Source organism: Hyperolius riggenbachi, chromosome 2 (genome assembly GCF_040937935.1).
Source record: "Hyperolius riggenbachi isolate aHypRig1 chromosome 2, aHypRig1.pri, whole genome shotgun sequence".
Taxonomy (NCBI): domain Eukaryota; kingdom Metazoa; phylum Chordata; class Amphibia; order Anura; family Hyperoliidae; genus Hyperolius; species Hyperolius riggenbachi.
Genome location: NC_090647.1, coordinates 122,273,084 through 122,297,395, shown reverse-complemented (window position 1 = coordinate 122,297,395; position 24,312 = coordinate 122,273,084). Strand labels below are relative to the sequence as shown.

General features: G+C 46.2%; 2 long non-coding RNA genes across 2 annotated transcripts in view; one reads left to right on the top strand and one right to left on the bottom strand.

Moving 5' to 3' along the window:
* Positions 1 to 3,408: 3,408 nt before the first annotated feature.
* Positions 3,409 to 18,581, bottom strand: LOC137544051 (uncharacterized). The gene is made up of 4 exons (XR_011025706.1): positions 18,486 to 18,581; positions 14,456 to 14,499; positions 8,177 to 8,246; positions 3,409 to 3,698 (listed from the first exon to the last, which is right to left on the bottom strand). It is a non-coding gene; the product is annotated as an uncharacterized lncRNA (long non-coding RNA).
* Positions 7,466 to 24,312, top strand: part of LOC137544050 (uncharacterized) — a 79,192-nt gene continuing 62,345 nt past the window's right edge. Inside the window, exons 1-3 of the long non-coding RNA XR_011025705.1 lie at positions 7,466 to 7,589; positions 10,136 to 10,241; positions 21,489 to 21,594. This is a non-coding gene — a long non-coding RNA (uncharacterized lncRNA). The remainder of the gene's footprint in view (positions 7,590 to 10,135; positions 10,242 to 21,488; positions 21,595 to 24,312) is intronic.

The window sequence follows — 24,312 nt, the reverse complement described above, 5'->3', positions numbered from 1 at the left end:
CCATGTCACACGGCTGTCCCCAGTACAGCACTGCCGCAGATTGCAGCACTGTATGGAGTAAATAGACGGCAGTTTCGCCGTCTAACAGTCTCCTAGTGGCGATCGCTGCTCCGTCATCCAAGCGGAGATGAGAGTGCATCAGCGCGTGCAATCTCCTGCAAATCCCCGCCCCAGGACTTTACGCCGAGGTGGTCCTGGGGCTGCCGCCATGATCACTCCCATCGGCGTGACACGGTCATATAAGAGTTAAACAATGGCAGCTAGCAAAACACCTCTCAACCTCTCAACATTTAAACTCACACAGCTGCCCTGTCGTAGCTGATTGATTCTCCCATGTTCTAAAGCTGCGTACGCATGCCTGACTCAAGTCGGCTGAGCCAGCCATAGTGACCGCCTCAGCTGACAATCAGGCGTGTGTACGGCAACCAACATCTCCTGACACTCAACCCACCAGCGATCCGCCGGACGGATGTACCCAACCCCAATGACGCTGATCCCATTGCTCGCGCCACACCCCCACCCACTGATTGATGGCCTGCATGCACTGCTCATCATCTCTCCGTCGTTCCCACGCATAACAAGACAGCATGTCGTCAGCTACACCGCTGACGTGCTTGTGTGAATCAGGGCTCAGCTCCTGATCCCCGATGAACGACATGCGTTGTAGATATTTACAAGCCCTAAGACAGAAGAAGCACAGAATGAGAAGGTAGATGCCCTTGTTGTGACTTCAGCATTTGGGCACTTCATTGTGTGACCGTCTTGTATACATAAACTGTCCGAAACAAAAACACAAAAAAACAAAAACTCAAGACAACCTGGATAATGACAAATGGTTCTATTTATGTTCCAAAACAGATGAAAAAACTTCAGAAAAGTTTCAAAAAATGGACATCTTAGTATGAGCAGAAATATCTGAGGTATTCACTGTACAGGCCAGTTCAGGAACACCATCAGTAATTATAGAACAGAGATGAAGTAAAGTAGAGGCCAAGGCATGGGAAGTACAGAGGGGAGTTGGAAAGGTTTTTACTATGCTCTGTGTCCTCTTTGGAAGGAAATTTCCACTTACTTCCTATCCCTATAGCTCCACCCATAGCTCCCACTATGCTGTTTTTTGGGAACCTAGTCCCTCTGTCCCTCTTTCTTCCTCATTGGTCCCTCTTTCAGGACTGATGTATAAATCTATGTAAATATGTGTTTTTCTCTTGAAAAAAAAATGCTTTCAACTGACTCTAAAGTTTTTTCTCATCTTTAAAATTAATATTTTTCTTACTTTTAAATGTTATTATGAAATAAAATTTATGATGATAGATAGATAGATAGGATCACTGTGGTTTGAATGATAAAACAACATTTTCTGCCTTTGAATTCTTTGTTATATCCGTGACTAGGGGTGTGGCTGGGTGTGACTAGGGGTGTGACTGGGTGTGACTAGGGGTGTGGCTGGGCGTGACTAGCGGTGTGGCAGGGGTGTGACATAAACTGTCCCTCATTCTTAACTCAAAAATGCTGGGAGGTATATCCATCCCTGTGACAGATGGCACCAGGACAAAGAGTTACAAGATGAATTCCAAAAAGTTATGGCTGTCACTGGTACAGGAGTTAGGTGAAGATCTTCCATGGAGACAAGTACTGAAGATGGGACATTACATAATACCTTGGAAGAGTACTAATTATCATGGCGCGATTGATTTTGGGCTCAGGAAGAGGGAAAGGGACGGCTCCCCCAGCCCAAGTTTATTCTCGGGTATATCAAATACATTCCCCTACTGATTACCTTGTTTGACCTCAGGACACGTAATTTGGGGTCCAGGTAATGCCGGCACCCAAATCACAGTGTTTAAACTGCCATTTGGGCTGCAGAGCTATTAGTAATAGAGCTATAGCGGTGTCCATATCCAGCGCAGCGGGGAGGGTAACAAGCGCCAAAATGTCCTGCTTCACCTTAGAAGATGTTCCTCTAAATTCTGATTGTAAATCAGTATTCACAGATTCCCTTGCCTCTATCTGCTTTCTGAAAACCACTCAGTGCTGCCCATGGCTGTCTGTGACAGAGTCACCTGTTATCTGCATATCAGGTCCACTGAAAACAATCTGAAGTTAGGGAAAAAAAAGTTAAATACTTACCTCAATAGGGGAAGCCTCTGGATAGCCCACAAGCTTCTATCAGAGCCGTTTCTAACATTTTTTGTCACCCCAGGCAAGAAGTCCTAAGTCAACAGCTGCCCCCCCCCCCCCCCCTCGCAGGGAGGTGGCACAAGGGGGACAGAATAAGGCACAAGAGACAGAAGGAAGCATAGGGGAGCAAAAAGAGGCACAGGGAGTAGAAGTAGTCGCAAAGGACAAACAGGGGGCAGAGGTGGCACAAAGGGACTGAAGGTGGCACTAGAAGACAGAAAGGGGGGACAGAAGGAGGCACAGGGGAGCAGAGGTGGCACGGGGGACTGAAAAAGGCACTAGAGGACTGAAGGAAGCACAAAGGGGGACATAAGGAGGCACAAACACTCCTGGAGGCATGGCTTCATTCAGGGGGGTGGCAAGAAAAAAGAAGCAGTCCCAGGAGCTCAACTGTGATTATATAATTGAGCCAGGGAGTCAACCAGTCCACACCCGGATCCCTCACGGTGCAAAAAGTCCACAGCAACAGAAGAAAAAGACTGGGTCTCTACCTGGATAAATGCAATTGTAGCACTATTTTATTGCACCATAGTGACAAAACCACACGACGTTTCGGCCATCAGGCCTTTATCAAGTGTGATAAAGGCCTGATGGCCGAAACGTCGTGTGGTTTTGTCACTATGGTGCAATAAAATAGTGCTACAATTGCATTTATTCAGGTAGAGACCCAGTCTTTTTCTTTCATTCAGGGGGTGGCTTCATTTGAGGGGCGGGCTAAATCAGGGGCATGGTGTGCCCCAGGATGAATGGCACTCCAGGCAATAGTATGGAATGTCTTTGCTTAAAAACGGACCTGGCTTCTATGATCTTTCAATGACCCAATGTTCCTCTGCTGGGGCCCTTTTTAAAATATTCATAGGTTGAATATTCGTTCGGTGGCACTCCCCTCCATGTACAAATGTGGCTGCACTGTCTGTGCAGGTGCAAAGGACAGCCTGCGTCTGCCCAGTAGCACTGAGCTGCCCATGCATGTTTTTTTTCTCCATGCAGGAATGTCTGCATGCTACTCTGTAAGCACAAGCCCTACTGGCACCTCCTGCGCAGTGCAGCCACACTGGTTACCATTAACTGACTACATTCTGGTTTGCGTTAACTGACTACATTGTAGGAAAACTGTGCATCTTTTTAATGTAGTTGATGCTGACTAATCTCCATCTAATTATTGCTCTGAAACCCAGTAAAAGTTATATTCATTGAAAATAAAGCCTGTATGTAATCAATGGACAGCTCCCAGCAATACTTTATACAATACACTACAATAACATTTGTAAAGCTTTTTTCTCCCATGTGGGTTAATGGTGTGCACACTAGTAAATTCAGTTAGAATCGTGCCAGTCGGGCTTCTTGTGAACCTGTGATAAGTTTCAGCTATTGATAAGAATAAAGGGGTTAGGGATGGTCCTTTTCACTTCCTTTAAGATACCAAGAAATGCTTCCACACCCTCCTCATCTGGACTGTCAGCAGTGTGTATTGCAAGCTGTGGTTTTCATGCTGTCCAGACCAGGACAGCCACAAACTACAACAGAAGAGAAAATACGTATGTGAATCCGAGAGGTTGTATGTTTACAACACATACTTACAGCCCGCGTGATGTGTGCATCCTTACATTATGTTTCCACTACATCAGCAGATACCAAGCTTCACTTCAAGAAATAGACCTTTTCTCATAAATGTAGCAGTATTTATATTATTAAAGCGGAATATAACCCTGCATTTCAACTTTGCTCTAAAACATTATTTACAGTATATTATATGCAACCAGCATTTTTTTTTTACTAGACCAGCATTGGAAGGGTTACACAGGGCTTTAAAGTTCCTGGAGATTTCTGCAGACGCATCCGAAGCTGACATAGATACATTTTGTTTACATAAATGTATCTAAGTGTTGAATGTGACTCACTGTCTCTGACTGAGAAGGAGCTTGGAGGACAGCCAAAGAGTGTGTAACATTTATCAATAGATACATTTAACTAAATAGAATGTATCTATCTGATCTTCTGCATATCTCTCCACGGAACTTTAAATCTCTGTGTTTAACCCTTCCAATGCTGGTCTAGTAAAAAAAATGCTTTTTGCATATAATATGCTGTAAATAATGTTTTAAAGCAAAGTTGAAATGCAGGGTTATATTCCGCTTTAAGTTTGGACTGCTATCAGAGGCAATTCAGACTACAGACGGTCCCCTACTTACAAACAGGTTACTTTCCGGGAGATTGTATATTAAATGTGTTTGTAAGTTATTACCTGAGACAATGAAAATAAAAATGTTATACATACCTGGGGCTTCCTCCAGCCCCCTTCAGGCTAATCGGTCGTCCCTGGCCATCCTCCTCCGCCACCAAGATCCTCCAGTAGATGCCTCTTTTCTCCAGTAGGGGCAGTCTGGCCGCGTGCGCTGTCCCGTTGTGCTCCCGTGGCTGGGAGCATTTTGAGCCTGCGCAGGACCTCAGTCACAACCCAGTCTCATCTCTATGATGCCCTCTAGTGACACCTCCTATTATATGCACCGTTGCAGGGGGAGATAAGACTGCGACAGAGGCTGAATCGGAGTCTCGGCAGCGCGGACCCAGAAGTAAATGAAGCCCGCTACATCATGCATTGCTGTGCCGGAGCCACTTGGGGAACTTATGCTGGACATCATTGGGAGATGTCTCAAAGTGCAGCCGCTGCCCATCCGCTCACCCACCGAGATGTATAGGTAAATATGGCTATTATACTTGCAGGGCCCCGAGGAGCAGGCAGAATGGAGCAGGCTCGGCACTGCGGGGGCCTCAGCAGTGGTCGGGGCCCCGGGGCAGTTGCCCCCATTGCCTCTACAAAGAGCGCCGGCCCTGATTGAAAGTACAGTCTACCTGAATTGTCTAGGTTGGTTGGCAGTATGATCTATGCCCAACACCATTCATTCAGAAGTCAGAATTACTATAGACATGCTGCAGTGTGAGGAATATAGAGGCACCAGTAACAGTGGCAGCTCCTAAAATGGACACTGTGTGCTTTTAAAGTGACATCGAAGCAGAAAAAAACAGAAACGAAAACGTATGATATAATGAATTGTATGTGTTGTACGGATAATTAATAGAGCATTAGTAGCAAAGACAATAGTCTGATAGTTTTATTTTCATATATATAGCTTTTTATCACATTGCATAGTTCTGTCATATTTGCAATTTACTTTTATATTGCTGTATAAGTGCTTCAGAAAATATGGTAGGACTGTCTCCAATCCAAGTTGGGTCGGAGAGCTCAGAGAAGCTCTTTTGCTTAGATAACTGAAGTCTTTTTTTTAACTCTTCCTGTACTGGAAACTACTGGATATGAGACTCATATCTTTGCTACTAATGCTCTATTTCTTAGCTGTACTACACATACAATTCATCATCTCATAAGTTTTTTTTTTTCGCTACGGTGTCACTTTAATTCTGTAAATATATACTCCATGCCAGACAAACTCAAGTTTACAAAGCAGCCAATCACTGGAAGCCACCAGGAATGTAATAGGAAACCATATATTAAAACTGATTTTTAAAATAGTACATACTGAAAATACTTTTTATATGAACATGAACATATGTTTATCTGTATTCAACAATAACAGAGTAAAATCCATAGTTTCCCTAAATTTTCCCACTGTGTTTTTCTTGGCTTCAAAATCCTGATTTTGGAACCACTGACCAGAAAATGATTTTCCTAAATGTTGTGAGTTCAGGGTGGGTTAAAAGTGAGAATGAACATTATTGTAGATCCTTATCTATATCTGCTTTGTTAGCTATCTAAATCTATACAGTATGTGGCCTCTTAACTCTTTTCTGCATGCTCAAGGTCAGCAAGGTCAGGAGAGACCTCTAGCAATCTGGGTGTTCTTTCCTCCATCCAAGGCGGATGTATAATTGTTGTGCCCCTAGGCCAAGTATGTTGTGACTCCCCCTTCTTGTGCCACAGTGCCCCTCCCATTCCCTGTGCAGCCCCCTCTTCCATGTGTATCATCCATGTACAGCTGCCCCTTTTTTCATGAAGAGCTCCCTTGGGCATCCTTTTTCATGTGTTCTCCCCATCTTCACCCTCTTTCATATGTATTACCCCCTCCTTCATGTCCAGATGTCCCTTTGCTTGCATCCGCCCATGCCCGAGGTATTTGTAGCCTTTCCAGAAATCTGGCCCTGCCTCCATTTATGGGAGCATTATTATGTATGAACCACCAGCATTTTAAACACAGTGATATACTTTCCATGTATCCCTTTATGTCATTCCATTGTTTCTGTCCATCTCTCTCTCTGTCTCTCTCTCTCTCACTCATCTACATGAGTTTGTGCTTTTATATAGTATTTCCAACCTGTCCTAATTAACGGACAGACTGTCACTGTAAATATAACCTGTATTAACCACTTGCCGACCGCACACTCATAACGTGCGTCGGCAAAGTGGCAGCTGCAGGACCAGCGACGCAGTACTGCGTCGCCAGCTGCAGCCTAATTAATCAGGAAGCAGCCGCTCGTACGAGCGGCTGCTTCCTGTCAAATCACGGCGGGGGGCTCCGTGAATAGCCTGCGGGCCGCCGATGGCGGCTCGCAGGCTAGATGTAAACACAAGCGGAAATAATCCGCTTTGTTTACATTTGTACGGCGCTGCTGCGCAGCAGCGCCGTAAGGCAGATCGGCGATCCCCGGCCAATCAGCGGCCGGGGATCGCCGCCATGTGACAGGGGACGTCCTGTCACTGGCTGCACAGGACGGATAGCCGTCCTGTGCAGCCCCGATCACCGGGGGAGGCAGCAGGTAGGAGAGGGAGGGGGGAATTTCGCCGCGGAGGGGGCTTTGAGGTGCCCCCCCCGCCACCCACAGCAGGCAGGAGAGATCAGACCCCCCCAGCACATCATCCCCATAGGGGGGAAAAAAGGGGGGCAATCTGATCTCCCTGCCTGCACCCTGATCTGTGCTGGGGGCTGCAGAGCCCACCCAGCACAGATCAATCAAACCAGCGCTGGTCCTTAAGGGGGGGTAAAGGGTGGGTCCTCAAGTGGTTAAAACCACAGTAATATACTAATGTGAAACATCTCTTCTAAATCTATCCTATACAATAAAATGCAAGTGTCCCTGCGTCATCAACTGAATGGTTGTGTGTCCCTGGCTGTTTTGTACTGAGCATGTGCACAGCTAGGGCAGTTAGGACACAGGGCCGGATCTGACAGTTTGCTGTGTGTGGTTCACAGAGGTTCTCATTGCATTGTGGGAAATAACAGCTTTTTCCAACTGCCAAGCAAGCAGCTCCTTATGTGCATATACTTCAGACAGTGGTGGGGAACAAGCAAGCGGGACGCGTATGTGCGCGCATTGCAGGGGGTAGTGGCTGTGACCTAGCGCCCGTTTTTTAATGGGTGGGCCTTTTTACTAGTGAATGATAATGAGATACAGTAAGTATTATTTTCGTTTCTCTATTGAAGGTGCAGTAATACAGTCTGCAATGCTTTCTTTATGGCTATATTTACTGTAGAAACCTGCCATAATAGTCCCATGCGTTCCCAGGGGTCTGTTTGGATGACATTCAGTGAAATAGCTAAACTTCTGTAACACTTTATAAGAAGGAAACAATATAGGTGAACCCAAGGTTAAAATTAACTGATGAGACAAGCATTGTATCTATCCTCCTCCTACTCTTAAAAAATATTTTTTTATATATAATCCATGGTTTTGTTTTCTGTTTAAACATTTACAAAGTAAATTAATGTTTTGTTGTCTCTGCTCTATGGCAGTCTATAAAGTGTCCCAGAGCTAAAAATCTATGAACTATTGACCTTTTTTATCTATCTCTGGTACTCAGAAGTTGTTCTCTGCATGAAAGAGTTTTATGGCTGTAATTCCTTATCAGTGAGGGTTACGCTATAATCTGAAAAGGTTCTGACAAGAGTGACACTGTTACAGCCTGAAGGTTAACTCTTGAAGGCAGAAAAATAAAAATCGAACACAGCCTAGTTATTTATATGTTTGACACTGTACATACCGAACACATGCTTATCTCATCCTGTCAAATGTCGTCTCGGGTACATTATAAAGTGGACCTGAACTCAGTTCTGAAATATAAGCAACAGCATTACAACCTTTAAAGAAAACATTTCTGTGTAATAGCTGATACAAATCCTGCAATAAATCTCCTACTTCCTGCTTTCATGGAAGCAGACATAGGGTTAACATACTGGCCCATATGCAATTACATTTTTCTCCGGAGTTTACTCCTAGGTGACATTTTTAAATTTGTCAATAAAATGCCCTTTAAGCCACCAGCAAGCAAGAAAAGGCTCAAAATAAATTTAATAATACTTTTTCATTTACTTTTAGGTACTTTTTTAGTTGAAAAGTGCTGGAAAGTTATTTTAACCTTGTAACGATCAGTGTAACACAGAGAGGATCTGATTACCGGTGATCTGCAGTATCACCGAGAATACAGATATATACCTGATTATTGATGATCTGCAGTATCACCGATAATCAGATATATCTCTAACCTCTGGACACCTGAGTAATATGAGTGTTTGGTGCAACAGTAATACTTTGAGGAGAGCTCCCTGTATAGAGGGTGCAAGGCAGTAAGATACTGCCCAAAGAACAGGCTCCTTCCAATGGCCTGAGGCTCCCCAAGGGGAGGAGTCAGGCTGAGAGTGGGAAGGACCAGAGTGTAAATGACACCAATGGTGGAGTGTCACTGACAGATCTGTGAACTATCTCTAAACAGAGGAGATAGTTCTCGAGGTCGGACAAGCCAGGTCGGTAACAGACAGACAGAACAGATACAGAGGAAAGAGACTGATACGGAATCCTAAGGCAAGCAGGGTTTGGCAACGGAGTATCAGATATAGCGAAGTATAAAATCAGAGATCAGAAGAGAGGTCAGGAAAGCAGAAGGTCATAACAAATAATCAACAATAGTCTAGTCTAACGGTGTGAGCTCCTTGATCATCAACACCCTGGAACTAGTCTGAAGTTATAACAGGATGATAAAGCTAATTCCTAGTCTTGGGTGTGAGCTCCGTAGTCATCAACACCCTGGAACTAGTCTGAAGAATAACACAGATAATATACAGTATTCCTAATCTGAGGTGTGAGGTCCGTGATCATCAACACCTTGGAACTGGTCTAGAGAATAACACAAATGATATACAGAATTCCTAATCTGGGGTGTGAGGTCCTTGATCATCAACACCCATGAACTGGTCTAAAGAATCACACAGAATCTGACAAAAGGTCTGAGTGCTACCACGTAGTGATCGCAACGGCAGACAACCAGAGAAAGACCAGCACCCAGTATATATAGCAAGGCGCTCTCCAGCGCCTCCCCTAAGTGCTGGACCAATGGGAAGTGGTGGAATTGTCAGCTGACTCCCTTCTGGCTGTCATAAAAGCTCTGCCTCTCAACGCGCGCGCGCGTCCTTCTGAACCTGTGTGGACTATCAGTCCCAGCCACACCAGACCTGTGCTGTAAGACATCCGCTGTGCTGGACGCGGAACCAGCCGCACCGCTATCAGAGCATGCGGCGGTTCCTCCACGTTCAGCCATACTGCCAGATGTAGGCCTATGCGTGCAAACCGCCGCATCGGACGCGGAATCCGCTGTCTTGTTCTCAGGACATGCGGCGGTTTCTCCGTGTTCCGTCATGCTAGTAGATGCAGGCCCACGCGCGCAACCTGCCGTGTTGGACGCGGAATCAGCCGCCTTGCTCTGAGTACCCGCGGCGGCTTTTCCGCGTTTTCTCACAGTACCCCCCCTGAGGAGTGGACTCCGGAAAGCTCCTACCCGGCTTCTCAGAATGTAGGGCGTGGAATTCCTTCTTTAATTTGTCCGCATGCATGCGACAATCAGGTACCCATGTTCTCTCCTCAATGCCATAACCCTTCCAGTGAACTAAATACTGTACTGAGTTCTGTACAATACGTGAGTCTAAAATCTTTTCCACTTCATACTCAGGTTGGTCATCCACCATCACAGGGAGAGGAGGAGTGGAATCTACATGCACTGCTGGCTTAAGCAGGGACACATGGAACGATCTCACCCCACGCATACTGGCAGGAAGGTCAATGGCATAAGTAACATTGTTGATTTTCTTGGTTACTGGGAAAGGACCCACAAATCTGGGTCCTAACTTGGGCGAAGGCTGTTTTAAAGTCAAATGACGAGTGGACACCCAGACCAAGTCTCCTGGCTGGAACTTCCACTCAATGGAACGTTTCTTGTCAGCTTGACCTTTCTGACTCTGAAAAGCCTTCTGTAGATTCTCCTTCATGATTCCCCAAATGTTCCTAAATGACTTTTGCCAAGCCTCCAAAGCTGGAAATGGAGTAGAAGCTACTGGCAGTGGGGAGAACCTAGGCAACTTTCCGGTTACCACCTGAAATGGAGAGAATCCAGAGGAAGAACTTTTCAAAATATTGTGTGCAAATTCTGCAAATGGCAAAAACTTGACCCAATCATTCTGCGCATCCGCAACATAACACCTTAGAAACTGTTCCAGTGACTGATTCATTCTCTCGGTCTGACCATTGGTCTGTGGGTGGTAGCCCGACGAAAACAACAGTTCCATGCCCTATTGATGACAGAATGCCCTCCAAAATTTAGAAACAAATTGGACTCCCCGATCTGACACTATATTTTCCGGAATGCCATGTAGCCGGAAAATGTGCATGATGAAAAGATCGGCCAATTCGTGGGCCGAGGGGAGTCCTTTCAGAGGCACGCAATGGGCCATTTTGTTGAATCTGTCGACTACCACCCAAATGACCGACATGCCCTCAGACCTCGGGAGCTCACCCACAAAATCCATGGACAAGTGGGTCCATGGTTCATTCGGGGTGGGCAAAGGCTGCAATGTTCCCACAGGTGCCAGACGGGAGGGTTTACATTTTGCACATACTGCACATTCTCTCACATACTCCTTGCAGTCAGTTGCCAAAGAAGGCCACCGAGCACACCTAGCAACAAGGTCCTGTGTTCTGGAGGCCCCAGGATGTCCAGCATTTTTGTGGGAGTGGAACATCTGCAATATCTGGAGACGAAACGGCAATGGTACAAACATGACCCCTTCAGGTTTTCCCCCAGGGACATCCGGCTGGAAGGGACTTAAAGTCTCCATCCAGTTCTTCCAGGTCTCTGTGGCAGCCAATACCACTTTCTGTGGGATAATAGTCTCTGGGTCTGAGGACTGTGCTGTCTCTGGCTCAAAGCATCTGGATAAAGCATCTGCTTTAATGTTTTTACTACCCAGAGTATACGTAATTACAAATCTGAATCTCGAGAAAAACAGTGACCACCGAGCCTGACGGGGACTCAATCTCTTAGCCCCCTCAATGTATTCCAAATTTGTGTGATCAGTGTAAACTGTAATCGTATGTTCTGCTCCTTCTAGCCAATGACGCCATTCCTCAAAGGCCAATTTAATGGCTAGGAACTTCCTGTTGCCTATATCGTAGTTTTTCTCTGCTGGTGAAAACCTACGTGAAAAATAGGCACACGGGTGTAATCTTCCCTGCAACCCAGAACGCTGAGACAGCACAGCCCCCACCCCGACCTCTAAGGCATCCACCTCTACGATAAAGGGATAGGAGGTGTCGACGTGTCTCAAAATGGGTGCTGAACAAAACAATTCTTTCAGAGTGGAGAAAGCAGCCAGAGCTTCGGGGGACCAGTGGTTGGTATCTGCCCCTCTCTTTGTGAGACTGGTGAGGGGTGCAATGACTGTGGAGTACCCCTTTATGAACCTTCTATAGTAATTTGCGAACCCTAAAAATCTCTGGAGAGCCTTCAGTCCCACTGGCTGAGGCCACTCCAGGACAGCAGAGACTTTGGCGGGGTCCATAGAAAGGCCCGAGGTAGAAATTATATACCCCAGAAAGGCGACAGATGTTACCTCAAAAATGCATTTCTCCAACTTAGCATAAAGCATGTTTTGTCTTAGCTTGTGCAACACAAATCTGACATGAGCCCGGTGCTCCGTGAGGTTAGCTGAGAAGATTAGTATATCATCTAGATATACCAGGACAAATTTACCCAAAACCTCCCTGAACACTTCATTGATGAGTTCCTGAAAGACGGCCGGAGCGTTACACAACCCGAAGGGCATCACCAGGTACTCGTAATGCCCATCTGGTGTGTTAAAGGCCGTCTTCCACTCATCGCCCTCTCTGATCCGTACCAGGTTGTATGCACCCCGCAAATCCAATTTTGAGAAAATCTTAGCATTGGTGACCTGAGTAAATAAATCGTCTATCAAAGGTAATGGATAGCGATTTTTTACTGTGATTTTATTCAGACCCCGATAATCAATGCATGGTCGAAGGCCTCTGTCTTTTTTCTTTACAAAAAAGAAACCTGCTCCAGCAGGTGACCGGGAAGGGCGAATGAACCTTTTAGCTAAGTTTCTGCGGATATATTCCTGCATGGCCAATTTCTCCGTCCCAGATAAATTGTAGAGGTGACCTCTAGGGGGGCATACAACCAGACCGGAGATCAATGGCACAATCGAAAGGGCGATGTGGAGGAAGTTTATCAGCTGATCTAGGACAAAACACGTCTGAGAATTCAGAATACTGATCTGGTACTCCCTCCATGTGAATCTTGGTCTGGCCCAAGGTTACCTTCGCTAAACAATGATGAAAGCAATGGGACGACCAGCTCGTTAGCTGACCAGTGGCCCAATTTATCTGAGGGGAGTGAAGTTGTAACCAAGGCATGCCAAGGATGATCGTGGAGGTTGTCATGTGTAACACACAAAAAAATCAAATTTTCCTTATGCAGCACCCCAATAGCGACTCCCACCTCAGGGGTCTGTGACAGAGGACTGTTACCCTGCAGAGGGGAATCATCTACTGCCGTAATTTGAATAGGAGGTTTTACCGGGGTGACCGGAATACCCAATTTTTTTGCAAATTAATAATCCATAAAATTAGCCGCTGAGCCCGAGTCAATGAAGGCTTCAGTGACTTCAGACTTATCTTCCCATGAAATAGTACAAGGAAGAAGCAAACGTTTATCATCTAGGGGTAAAAATTGCACGCCTAGGATATTACCCCCAACTACTCCTAGGCAGTAGCGTTTCCTGATTTCTTAGGGCAATTCTGTACTCTATGACCCCCCTCTGCACAATAAAGACAAAGCTGCTCTGCTATCCTGCGTTTCCGCTCCACTTGAGACAATTTTGACCGACCAATCTGCATTGGTTCAGGTGGAGGCGAAACGGGAGGAGGTGGAGTCATAGGGGGCGCAGCGTGAGATACCATTCTCGCATAGTTCCTACCCCGGGTCTGTCTCTGATAACACAGCCGGTGATCTATTCTGATGGCCGATGAAATGGCCTCATCGATGGACTTAGGTTCAGGCTGACTTAACATAAGATCGGAGACCTCATCTGACAACCCTGATATGAAACAATCTAAAAGGGTAAAGGTATCCCACCTGGCTGATACTGACCACCTCCTAAATTCAGCAACGTACTCTTCAACCAGACTCTTGCCTTGACGTAACAGTTTGAGCTTCTGTTCAGAAGTCGAGGCAATGTCTGGATCATCGTAAATTATACCCATGGCTTTAAAAAAATTCCTCTACAGAGGTTAGGGCCTGGTGACTGGTGGGAAGGCTATACGCCCAGGTCTGAGAATCACCAGATAACAAGGTTTTAATAAAGGTAACCCTTTGGGCCATAGTTCCTGAAGAATTAGGTCTCAACTCAAAGTATGATAACACTCTACTCCTAAAATTTCGGAAGTCAGATCTGTGACCGGAAAATTTTTCAGGTACAGGCATACGTATGCAGGGAAGTAGATCACAGTCCTGGAACAACTTCAGGAAGAATATTCCTGATTTTGCCGGTGCTGCGCCTCACCCAGGTCACCCCCCTGGGGAAATTGAAACTTACATACAGTGAAGAGGCGGCACACAACAGGCTTGCTATTCAAAGCATATATTCGTGGTGGAGCAACACTACATGTTACGAACCTTCGCGGTTCTTCATCAGTTGTATAATGAGACAAAACACAACACCCACATTTATAATAGCACCAAGACCACACTCCTTCACCTAGGGGCGTTGGTCATTAACTATACAATAACCACACCTTACTATCCAATGCTAGCCCATTACATCGGCTCTCCATAAATATATATGAAATATAAATGCATATAAATAGTACAAAATTACCACAACTCTTAACTTTATTTGTTTTTTTGTTTTTTTAAAACCTATCTTCATAAGGGCACTCCTGTATCAGGCTACCCATCTAATAAATTTTGACTGACCGTAATCCTAGGGCACTCCACTAGGGCAACCCGTAGACACCGACCTAAAAAAGAAAGGTGAAGGCTGTAACAATGTCCAGTCACATCAATAATCAATTGTATAATCAATTTTACCGCTAACTTCACTTAGCTACCTTCTAAAAGACCCTCTACACAGCATCATAAAAAGCATTTCCACTGTACATGTTCATTCATCCCTCTTGGATGCACAACATCCAAGTAATTTATCCATCGTGCTTCTTTTTGGAGCAGTAACTTCTCTTTATCTCCCCTACAACTCTGTAAATCCAGGGAGTCGAGCACCATCCATCTTAATTGTGGGACTCTGTGTCTAGCATCACGAAAATGTCTAGACACAGAAGTCTCATATTTTTCTTTCCCTTATCTGCCAATAAATCGCTTGTGTTCTTGAATTCGTACCCTTACTGCCCGTGTGGTCATGCCTACATACATCATGCCACACTGACATTTTAAACCATAAACAACATATGTGCTTGCACAAGAATACCTCTTTCTAATTTGTACTTTCTTTCCTGTATGGGGATGAGAGATGGAATTGCCTCCTATTATTGCTGAACACACGCTGCAACTCAGGGGTGCCTCTAGCCATTTTGTCACTCCAGGCGAGAAATCCTGTGCCCCCCCCCCCGAAAAAAAATAATTGTATTGCAGCAGCGTTTTACCATAAAATCAGAAAATACACTTATCGCGGCATGGGTTCACCAGAAAATACAGGTGATGGGAGCACAATCAAGGAGGCCCACAGATGCCAAGACTGGGCATGTGCAGTAGCTGCAACTAGTGCTTTCAGAGGGGGCTGCAACACAAGCGAGCAGACCGGGGGGACACTGAGGGACCTGACAGGCTACAGGATGCTGGAAGGAGCCCCAGGCAAGTAAATAAAATCTACTTTTTTGGGTGCCAATTCAGTGGTACTTAAGTGCAGATTACGACCCTGTTCATTATCTGCAATACTTAAAGTACCCCTGAATTGGCCTAAAAAAATCGATTTTACTTACCTGGGGCTTCCTCTCGGCCCCTGCAGTCCATATGTTCCTTTAGTGTCCATCTGGTCTGGTCCATTCTCCTGCAGCCAACTCCAGTAAAGTTCCACACTGAGCCAGTTAGGGACTACTTCACTTGCGCAGCCCTAGCCATGCATCTCCTTGGTTGCACTCTAGTGGACAGGACCATTCTGCGCCTTTATAGTTATAAGCTTTAATTAACTTTGCAGGTGCAGTACACTCCTCGCCACAGCAGTGTGACCAAGGAAACGCATGGCCAGGGCCACGCATGTGCTGTAGTTCCTGACTTCTGGGGCTGACAGCGGTAGAACGGAGTGGCTCAGAAGAACACAGAGGGAGGCACTATTATTATTTTATATAGCACCAACAACTTCCGCAGTGCTGTACAGTGCCTTTTCGCTTAGCTGTCCCTCAGAAGTAGAGTTGGGCCGAACCTCCGATTTTAGGTTCGCGAACCGGGTTCGCGAACTTTCGCGGAACGTTCGGTTCGCGTTAAAGTTCGCGAACCGCAAGAGACTTCAATGGGGATGCGAACTTTGAAAAAAAAAATAATTATGCTGGCCACAAAAGTGATGGAAAAGATGTTTCAAGGGGTCTAACACCTGGAGGGGGGCATGGCGGAGTGGGATACACGCCAAAAGTCCCCGGGAAAAATCTGGATTTGACGCAAAGCAGCGTTTTAAGGGCAGAAATCATATTGAATGCTAAATGACAGGCCTAAAGTGCTTTAAAACATCTTGCATGTGTATACATCAATCAGGTAGTGTAATTAAGGTACTGCTTCACATTGACACACCAAACTGTTCACTGAACAGAACAGGTATACAGTGGCGGGTTCACAGAACAGGTATACAGTGGCGGGTCCACTGAACAGAACAGGTATACAGTGGCGGGTTCACAGAACAGGTATGCAGTGGCAGGATCACTGAACACAATAGGTATGCAGTGGCTTGTTCACTAAACAGGTATACAGTGGCGGGTCCACTGAACAGAACAGGTATACAGTGGCGGGTTCACTGAACAGGTATACAGTGGCGGGTCCACTGAACAGAACAGGTATACAGTGGCGGGTTCACAGAACAGGTATGCAGTGGCAGGTTCACTGAACACAACAGGTATGCAGTGGCGGGTTCACTGAACAGGTATACAGTGGCGGGTCCACTGAACAGAACAGGTATACAGTGGCGGGTCCACTGAACAGAACAGGTATACAGTGGCGGGTCCACTGAACAGAACAGGTATACAGTGGCGGGTTCACAGAACAGGTATACAGTGGCGGGTCCACTGAACAGAACAGGTATACAGTGGCGGGTTCACAGAACAGGTATGCAGTGGCAGGATCACTGAACAGGTATGCAGTGGCAGGATCACTGAACAGGTATGGAGTGGCAGGATCACAGTACAGGTATGCAGTGGGCTGAGGGCTCACTGAACAGAACAGGTATGCAGTGGCAGGATCACTGAACAGGTATGGAGTGGCAGGATCACAGTACAGGTATGCAGTGGGCTGAGGGCTCACTGAACAGAACAGGTATGCAGTGGCAGGATCACTGAACAGGTATGCAGTGGCAGGATCACAGTACAGGTATGCAGTGGGCTGAGGGCTCACTGAACAGAACAGGTATGCAGCCAGGAAGAAGTTAAGCCTAACTAATCTTTCCCTATATGAGAGACTGCAGCAGCTCGCCCTACTCTCACTAATGCAGGCACACGAGTGGCCGTAATGGCCGCCGCTGCCTGCCTTATATAAGGGGGGGTGGGGCTCCAGGGGCTAGTGTAGCCTAATTGGCTACACTGGGCCTGCTGACTGTGATGTAGAGGGTCAAAGTTGACCCTCAGTGCATTATGGGGCGAACCGAACTTCTTCCGCAAAAGGTTCGCGTGCGGTACCCGCACGCGAACCACCTACGTTCGCGCGAACCACGTTCGCCGGCGAACCGTTCGGCCCAACTCTACTCAGAAGGCCTCACTATCTAATCCCTACCATAGTCCTATGTCTATGTATGTATCATGTAGTGTGTGTATTGTAGTCTAGGGCTAATTTAGGGGGAAGCCAATTAACCTATCTATATGTTTTTGGGATGTGGAAGGAAATCTGAGTGCCCAGAGGAAACCCACACAGACAAGGGGAGAACATACAAACTCTGTGTAGATAGCGGGATAGCTGGGATTGGAACCAGGGACCCAGCACTGCAAGGCGAGAGAGCTATCCACTATGCCACCGTGCCTCTAGTTAAAGGTTTCCTGAGCGCAAAGCATTAGGAGAGACGGATGCATGAATGGTGAGCTATCCTGATGCCCACTGCTCCCCCCCCCCCCCCTCTGCTCTCCTCTGCCCCGCTCCTTTCATGCCCGACTCCAGCGACCCGGAAGAGGCTGTCAAAGGGGCTTTAGGTATGAAAGGAGGGGGCAGAGAAATGGTGGTCGTCAGGACAGCTCACTATTCATGCCTGCTCGCTCCCCCAGTTTCTCCTAATGCTTTGAGCTCTGGTATCCTTTAAAAGAAACCTAAAGGTACATACTCGCTGGAAGATGGATCAGGTAACCCACGGCAACACAACAAACAAGCATTTCTTAATCTATATTCCTAGCGCACGGCACACGACGGGCACGAACGAGAAATCGCTGGTTGTGAGAAAATTTCACACCAAAGTTACATCTTGGGTATGTGCCTTTAGGGTTATTAGAAATGAACTGGAGGAAGACAAGGGCAGGAGGGGAGCTGACTAATTAGGCTGACCCCAGGTCATAGCTGGACAGGGAGTATGTGTGCTGATAAAAAGGCTCCCTTCCCCCATGACTCCTGTCTGTTTAGCAGCGGACCAGCTCAGACAGTGGATGCAGCAAAAACAAATCCAGGGGGAGAGAGACTCACAGGAAGGGACAGTTCCTGCCTGTCCCCAGGGAGAGAGACCTGCTGGCATCACATGCTTTCAGCACGTGGGATAAGGCAGCCAGCAAGTACACACAACATGAGAGGAGTGCAGAGACTCAGCAGCACAAACCTTTCTGTGCTGGGACTGTGGGACACTGATCTAGCTGTCACTTGTCATGCTGGCTGCTCTCTGCTCTGCTCGAGAATCGAGCTGTCTTGCTTCTGTTTCTGCGGTGGCAACAGAGGGCTGGAGGCGGAGACGAAGTCTGACTGGGCAGGCTGGGAGGGACAAAGGCTGGGCTGAGCTGTATTCAGGAGACTCCACTGCACTGAAGGAGAGAGATGGCGGTCCAGTAGGCAGAACACTGGGAACGTGTCAGCTGTGCTAGCTGACAGAAAGAAAAAAGCACTCTGCAGTAGGAGCGAGTAGTCCCCTTGCATTGCGCTCCTGCCTTCTCCTGCGCTCTAGGCAGAAATTTATACTTGCCTTATGGCTCAGACGGCTGGCAAACGTACCATTCTTCTGTTGATTGTGTCTGGTAGGACTGGTGTCCGTATCCACCTTCCTGACAGTGTTTTGGATAGTCCTTCCTCTTTTGAGGGCGAACACAGGTTGCTCCTGAAAAAGGCCTCCCACCCCTTGGTCGCTGCTAAGTACAGGCCAAAACTTTCTCACTACTTTTTTAACCAATGGGGTATTTTTACCAAACTGCATGACAAATGGTATCCGTTTATCACCTCCCCCTGTTCTGTTGCTGCCTCTCAATAACTTCTCTCTTTCCAACCTACCCACTTCCTCCTGGATTCTCACTACGTGATCCCGTGGGTAACCCTTGGTAACAAATTTGTCTACCAACTCATGCCCTGCCCGAGCATAATCCTCAGGCGTGGAACAAATTCTTTTGGCTCTTAAGAATTGGCCTTTGGGGATGGCTCTTGTGGTATGTGGATGATGATAAGTATCCTTTCTCAATAAGTTATTACGATCGGTGGGCTTTTTAAATAATTTTGTACTAAACTTGTTCTCTTGTTTAGAAATGGAAACGTCCAGGAAGTTGACCATCTCACTCGACGTCTCCATTGTAAACCTAATGGTGCTGTGGCCTATATTGGCCTCCCCCACCATTTCTTCCAATGTAGCCATGGGTCCCTTCCATAAAATTAATACGTCATCTACAAACCTGAAATACTGGTAGATGTATTCTTTGTACCTCAGGTTGTTAAGAAAAAACTTTTTCTCGAGGGACTCCACAAATATATTTGCCACCGAAGGGGCAGCTGGTGAACCCATACTTGCCCCTTGCTTCTGAAAATAAAACTCCCCATGGAACTTGAAATAATTGAACTTGAGAATTAACTCTTATACATCCAGCAAAAAGTACACTTCTGAGTTTGTCAAATTCATATCTAGCAAATTCGATTCGACACAGCTAATGGCCTCCTCCTGTGGAATGGCAGTAAACAAACTCTGAATGTCTAGACTACAAAAAATTAAATCATCAGGAAGTTCATTCAAAGACCCCAATCTACATAGTAGATCGGTGGTGTCCTTGAGGCAATGTGTAAAAGTCTTTACAATCTCTTGTAAATAGCCATCCAGTTAACCCGCCAGTGGATACAATACACTCCCACGGCTGGACACAATGGGGCGGCCTGGAGGGTCCTGCAGCCCCTTATGGATCTTAGGAAGGAGATAAAGCAATGGGACACAAGGATAATCAGTGGTCAATCCCTTTGCTGTTTGTTGTGGAATAGTCCCATCCTCAACTGCACACGCTAACAGGAAGTCCACTTTCGCTTTTACCTCGTTAGTTGGATCACTCTCGCACCGCTCATAGTGCTCGATGTTACCCACTTGTCTCAATCCTTCTTGTACATAGCTGTCCTTGTCTTGCACAACTGTTGCGCCCCCCTTGTCTGCCTTTAATATAATGATGCTGTAATTGTCACGAAGTGCACTAAGTGCCTGCTTTTCTGTTACCGTGAGATTACTACGTACTTTTTTATTGTCCCACTTTGCTTTCACCTCATTTTTCACTGCTTTTTCAAATGCATCTATTGCTGGGCAACACACATCAGGAGTCCAATCTGATCTATTCAGGTACCTTGCAACATTAACATGCTTGTGCTCACTACTGCGGGGCTGGTCTTTAAAGTGTACTTTCAATTTCAGTGTGCGAATAAATTTATAGAAAGCAACTTCCCATTCAAATAACTGATCACTGTACACAGGGACAAAACCTAATCCTTTTTCCAATACTGATAACTCAGCTGGGGATAACACATAGTTCGAAATGTTTATCACATTGCTCACCTTCGGCCGGTTGCGCGTGTTATAACCCTCTCTCGGTGGTAGTGCCACATTGTGATCAGTGCTGGTGCCCGCAATGTCCCGGATTGATTGGTTTACTTGCGTAGGTCTTGTATGCTCATTGCCTGAGTCGTCCGTCATTGAGTCTGAGGATGCCGTGTATCTATAGGCTAAGTCTCTTGCGCCACCGCGGCCACGCCGCCCACGGTGTTCGCGCTGTCCACGGCTTCCTCCGCGTCCTCTGCCCGGTCTCTCTCCACTATTCTGCCGCTGCGGAAAGCGGCGCCTCAGTGGGTACTCGTCCCTTGTGCTTCCGGGTCGCATACCCCTGCCGGATGTGGCGTAACTCTGGTCAACCAGTTCATCCTCTACTCCGGCGGGACGTTGATAACGGTTTCTCCTTTGGCGTCTATCTTGCTTCCATGAGTAGACCTGATCTAAGGTATAATCTTCAACATCTCTTAATATCTTTTTCTTCTTCTTATCCGAGATGGCAATCTTTTCGTCCTCTATGTTGTTATCAAGTTCCTCCATTATATCAATGTATTCACAATCATTGGCACAACTCTCTAGATCATTAGTTGCAGTAGATATATCCACCTTAAGTTTATTCAAATGCACAGATAATCTTTCAATGGTCAGCGCCATCACATCAATGCTGCTTTTGTTCAATATTTCAAAGAATCTTTGTATGAAAATCGGGTCGTCATTCAACAAAGTGGACCTCAGTCCAATTCGATATCCTCTTGGTATTCTTCTGTTTTTAACATAGTCAGCCAAAAACATGCGGTGTAGATTATATCTTAACTCTTTTCTTTTTAGGTCATACAGCACTTCCTTAGCCTGTTTGACGTTACCTCCAGTCTCCACACTCATCTCAGGTACCTCACTTAGGATCCTTTGGATGTCCTGGTCGTCATAGGCAAAGGTACATGCTTGTTGCTTGATGTTTTCTGTGGTAGTGTTGGTGTTATTCTCATCTGCTCCACTGGTTCCAGAAGCCATGGTGGGTGAACATACAACATGCAGGGAAGTAGATCACAGTCCTGGAACAACTTCAGGAAGAATATTCCTGATTTTGCCGGTGCTGCGCCTCACCCAGGTCACCCCCCTGGGGAAATTGAAACTTACATACAGTGAAGAGGCGGCACACAACAGGCTTGCTATTCAAAGCATATATTCGTGGTGGAGCAACACTACGTATGTCTGTGCTTGGAGGAGATCGCACTTCATCCACAGCCGTCTGGAGGGTTTGTATAGACCCGGACAATGCGTTAATTAACGCCCGGTGACTACCCAGCACTTGGTTGATGTTATCCACCGAAGTGGTAAGTGTGCCCAGACGGCCAGTGAGAGCGTCCATTTGCATTTTTGGTCTGCTGTTCTGTAACGATCGGTGTAACACAGAGAGGATCTGATTACCGGTGATCTGAAGTATCACCGACAATACAGATATATACCTGATTATTGATGATCTGCAGTATCACCGATAATCAGATATATCTCTAACCTCTGGACACCTGAGTAATATGAGTGTTTGGTGCAACAGTAATACTTTGAGGAGAGCTCCCCGTATAGAGGGTGCAAGGCAGTAAGATACTGCCCAAAGAACAGGCTCCTTCCAATGGCCTGAGGCTCCCCAAGGGGAGGAGTCAGGCTGAGAGTGGGAAGGACCAGAGTGTAAGTGACACCAATGGTGGAGTGTCACTGACAGATCTGTGAACTATCTCTAAACAGAGGAGATAGTTCTCGAGGTCGGACAAGCCAGGTCGGTAACAGACAGACAGAACAGATACAGAGGAAAGAGACTGATACGGAATCCTAAGGCAAGCAGGGTTTGGCAACGGAGTATCAGATATAGTGAAGTACAAAATCAGAGATCAGAAGAGAAGTCAGGAAAGCTGAAGGTCATAACAAATAATCAACAATAGTCTAGTCTAACGGTGTGAGCTCCTTGATCATCAACACCCTGGAGCTAGTCTGAAGTTATAACAGGATGATAAAGCTAATTTCTAGTCTTGGGTGTGAGCTCCGTAGTCATCAACACCCTGGAACTGGTCTAGAGAATAACACAAATGATATACAGAATTCCTAATCTGGGGTGTGAGGTCCTTGATCATCAACACCCAGGAACTGGTCTAAAGAATCACACAGAATCTGACAAAAGGTCTGAGTGCTACCACGTAGTGATCGCAACGGCAGACAACCAGAGAATGACCAGCACCCAGTATATATAGCAAGGCGCTCTCCAGTGCCTCCCCTAAGTGCTGGACCAATGGGAAGTGGTGGAATTGTCAGCTGACCGGCTTGGTCAGCTGACTCCCTTCTGGCTGTCATAAAAGCTCTGCCTCTCAACGCGCGCGTCCTTCTGAACCTGTGTGGACTATCAGTCCCAGCCACACCAGACCTGTGCTGTAAAACATCCGCTGTGCTGGACGCGGAACCAGCCGCACCGCTATCAGAGCATGCGGCGGTTCCTCCGCGTTCAGCCATACTGCCAGATGTAGGCCTATGAGTGCAAACCGCCGCATCGGACGCGGAATCCGCCGTCTTGTTCTCAGGACATGCGGCGGTTTCTCCACGTTCCGTCATGCTAGTAGATGCAGGCCCACGCGCACAACCTGCCGTGTTGGATGCGGAATCAGCCGCCTTGCTCTGAGTACCCATGGCGGCTTTTCCGCGTTTTCTCACAAACCTATTTTGGTTCCTGGACGTATAAACTACGTCCAGGAACCATGCACGCTGCCGCGCGCTCCCGAGGCCGATCGCGCGCGGGCACGCGTGCTCCCGGCCCACGGTTCGTTAGCCAGGCAATCAGTGAATCGGGCTATGGTGCCCGATCACTGATTCCTCTCCCACGCTGAAAAAGCGACAGCTTCTCTCGGAAGCTGCGCCTTTTCTGGCTGTTACCTCCCCCATGTGTCGCCCTAAGCGTGTGTTACGCTTAGAGTGACGTCATGTAAACAAACTCATGGCCGCCATCTTGTGGTCAAAAAGTAATACTACAACTAAAAGTAAAAAAAAAATGAAAATCAACACACATTTACATTATAAACCTATTGTTTACCTCCCACCCTCCCAAAACTACCCAAATAAAATGTTTAATATAAAAAAAACAAAAAACATTACAATAAAAAAAAACGTAAATATTTACCTAAGGGTCTAAACTTTTTAAATATCAATGTAAAGATGAAATATTTCTATATTTTTTTTTATTTTAAACTTGTAAATAGTGCTAGATGCAAAACGGAAAAAATGCACCTTTATTTCCAAATAAAATATTGTCACCATACATTGTGATAGGGACATATTTTTAATGGTGTAATAACCGGGACATATGGGCAAATACAATACGTGAGTTTTAATTATGGAGGCATGTATTATTTTAAAACTATAATGGCTGAAAACTGAGAAATAATCAATTTTTTCCATTTTTTTCTTATTCTTCCTGTTAAAATGCATTTACAGTAAAGTGGCTCTTAGCAAAATGTACCCCCCAAAGAAAGCCTAATTGGTGGCGGAAAAAACAAGATATAGATCAGTTCATTGTGATAAGTAGTGATAAAGTTATAGGCTAATGAATGGGAGGTGAACATTTCTCAAGTGAAAATGACGGAACGCGAATGGGTTAAAAAGGAAAATTATC